The following is a 3304-nucleotide window of genomic DNA, read 5'->3' on the forward strand; positions in this document are numbered from 1 at the left end:
TGTCGGCTGGTCTTTTGTACTAAGTCTTGGTACCCGCGCCGCAAACTACTAAATGGAAAAAATGAGCCTCGATCAGTATTCGAATCCACGACCATCCGCGTCCCGAGCGCGCTCTCTACCAACTGAGCCAATGAGACTTCTGCAGACTTGAAGCTTATCTCCGCTGTCGCTCACACCCCGAAACATATGGCTGGCAGAGGGGCAAAAGGCAAAAGGGTTCGGTCGACTAGATTCGAACCAGCGACTGTTTGCGTACCGGTCCATCACTTCAGGTGTCGCACGGCTGTGAAGTCATGGCCAGCCAAGCGCGAAAAATATCACCGGTGTTATAGATTTGAACCAGCGACCAGGTCCACACCGGGCCAGGACCCTACCGACTTGGCCACGTCGGAACGATACGAAGCACAACGTTCGGCGGCATCCAGATCTCAGCTGTGACTGACGCCCGAAGACACTCGGCCAGCAGAGCAGAAAAAAATGATCGCGGGCGGGATTCGAACATCGGACCATCCCCACGGTCACGACCTGCGAACGATCACGCATTAAGACGCTCGGTTACCAGCTTGCTCCTCGACCACCAGCTTGCTGAGATCACTGCTTAGGCACGGCTGCGACGATGGAACTTCTCTATGCAAAAGTAAGAATCAGATGCGCGTCGACTAAGTCGCTGGCGCTTGAGAAACCCAAGTAGGAATTTAAGCCGTGACTATCACGGCGTGACGTCAGAATTGTCTCTCATTTTGACGTATTTCTCTGCACTCATCCTGATGTCATTGTGTGTAAAGGGGGGGGGGGGTCACGACAATAAGTGCATCCCATCACAAGTCAGAGTTCTAGACTTTTCGTAGGTAAGGTGTTCTCCTGGGCTGGCTGGCTATCTCCTAGGCAGGGACTCAAACCCCAAATCTAGACGGGTATCGTGCGATGGCGTTCGATAGTTCAAGTTACAGTGCAGAAGTTGGCAGTACCGGAGGGGGGGAAGACTTCAAGCGCGGTGGCGCGGTAGTCGCGCCGGTCGCGCCACTCTAGATTGGGCGAGGCGCGCCGTCCTGTTGGATCAATAATGCGCACCTCGAACCGTGAGGCCCGCATCCTTCTGCCGCTCCTCCGCGCGGCTTTCAAAGAAGACTAACTGTCGTGAAGCTGCCCAAAAAAGATAGATTCGCGGACCGCGACGAGAGCGTGAAACAAAAATTCGAAAGGAAACATGTCCACCTTCTCGCCGGCGAGGAGTCTCAGCGACGTGGAGAGCTTCGGCGACCACGTGGGGGACGGTGGCGACGGCGACCTCGGAGGCCTCCACCACGAGGACGAGTCGTTGTCGTCGTGCGGTGACGGCGTCCACCTCAGCGCGCGCAGCTCGAATCTGATACGGCTCGAGAATGGAGAATTCATGGGTGAGGCTGAAGGGCTTTTTTATTTTCGCACCGATGCACACATAGTTGTCAAATAAATGACAGAATTCGTGATTCGCAGACGCCGACGACCTCGCCAGGTGCTTGGACGAGCTGGACAACGCGCTACCCGCCACCGGACCGAGCTGGCAGCCCGTCCAGACCAACCCCCAGCTCATGCGCCCGCCCCACTGCAGGGTGAGGGCATGTTGTGTATCCAGTTGAGGCGATGACCGGTCTGACCGCCGACCTTTGGATGCTGTTATTTTCCTCCGATTCATTTGTGCAAATAACGGGAGCTCGGCGCCTGCGAGACTCGGAGTAGGCCATCCCGCAGTACACGCACGCACAGCAGGCAAGATATTGCCTACCTACCAGGCGCTAGAGGGGTTGCAGTTTCGTAACGACAAATGATGGACTTACTTTCTGGGTGATCCCAAACGTTCCACGTGCCAGTCGTCGGCCATCTACCCGTGCTTTGGCGCTCGGGAGAGGCCCACCGCCGCCGTCCCCACACAGCTGCTTGGCGGGCTGGCCTACCCTGCGCGTCGCAGGCGCTATCGTTAGCAATGCGTAGTCTACAGTGGCCCGAACTATGACATTTTTTCCATAAAGGGTAACAATCTGTGTTCGCCGAGGAGATCAGAAAACTTAAACTCGATATGGCAGGGGAAGGGAGGCGGGTAGTCGTTGCACTGAGCCGTTGTCGCTGGCGCGATTGTTCGCTAACTGAACACGGACTGAATCAAGAACCAATGTTCTCTTTTCGGTCCAGCGCGAGGCCGTCGTCAGCGTGGTGTCGCTGAGGACGGCGTCGACGTTCTGCTACGCCGTCATCTCGCGCCTGGGCCGCGTCGGGGTGTACGACGCGGCCCTGGCCCTCCTGGACTCGTACACGCTGGAGATGGGCTTCACGCACCCGCACGCCAAGGTAAACGTCCGAGGGAGAGAGATTTTGCATCTGCTCCGATTACCACCCCTTGCTAACCGCGTGACCGGCGTCACGTCCAGTTAGATAGGGATCGGGCGCGAGGGAGACCTCCGTGAGCCTCGCCAGCACACCACGTGGGTCAACGACGCCGTCTTCCTCCCGGACGCACAGATGCTCGTCGTCGCCTCGTCAGACAGGTGAGTGCTCGAGGCGTGTGCCATGCCGACCGCGACGGTGGAGCGACGGTTCCCCTTACCCGCGCCCTCATATAACCCCCAGGTCGCTGACGATGCTGGACGCGTCCCGGCTGCTGCACTGCCGGCGCTGCGAGGTGCGCAGCCTCCCGGCGGCGGCGCGCTGCCTGGCCTACGCCCCCGGGGACGCCGCGGCCGCCACGCCGTCCCGCCTCTTCATCGGCGACGAGGCCGGCAGCATCATCACCCTGGCCTTCATGCAGCCCAAGCGCGCGCTGCTCCGGCCGCCGGACGCGGAGAACAAGAGCACCTTCTTCTTCTGGCCCGAGCTGCGCCAGCAGGCGGACTGGGTCACGGTGCAGCAGGAGCACAAGGTGCACGGCGACGCGGTCAGCCGCCTGTGCTACGAGGCCCACAACGACACCTTGGTCTCGAGCAGCCGCGACCCGGAGCGCACCCTCGTCATCAGGCACCTCGCCGGCCGCAGAGAGCCGTACGTCTTCAGCCTACCCAGGGTGAGCGTGCCGACGTGCCGGGGGGGCCGCCAAGGCTTACTGAAACACGGTGCTGACCGTGCTGAACGCTCTGCCGCAGGGGGCCAGCTGCTTCGTGCTGGACCGGACGCAGCAGCTCCTGGTGACCGCTGGTCGAGACGCGCTGGTGCGCCTGTGGAACCCTCTGGTGCCGAGCCAGCCGCAGGCCACGCTGCACGGCCACAAGCACCCCGTGCTCGACGTGGCCATCGTGCACGAGCTCGTCGTCAGCATGGACCTGTTTGGGGTGAG

At 60.5% G+C, this 3304-nt stretch overlaps 1 protein-coding gene across 1 annotated transcript in view; it reads left to right on the forward strand.

The window, feature by feature from the left end:
* LOC113212895 (pancreatic triacylglycerol lipase-like) overlaps nucleotides 1-3304 on the forward strand; it is a 14271-nt gene that overhangs the window by 9706 nt on the left and 1261 nt on the right. The window lies entirely within an intron of this gene.

This window comes from Frankliniella occidentalis, unplaced genomic scaffold (genome assembly GCF_000697945.3).
Source record: "Frankliniella occidentalis isolate FOCC.00 unplaced genomic scaffold, Focc_3.1 Scaffold7, whole genome shotgun sequence".
NCBI lineage: Eukaryota > Metazoa > Arthropoda > Insecta > Thysanoptera > Thripidae > Frankliniella > Frankliniella occidentalis.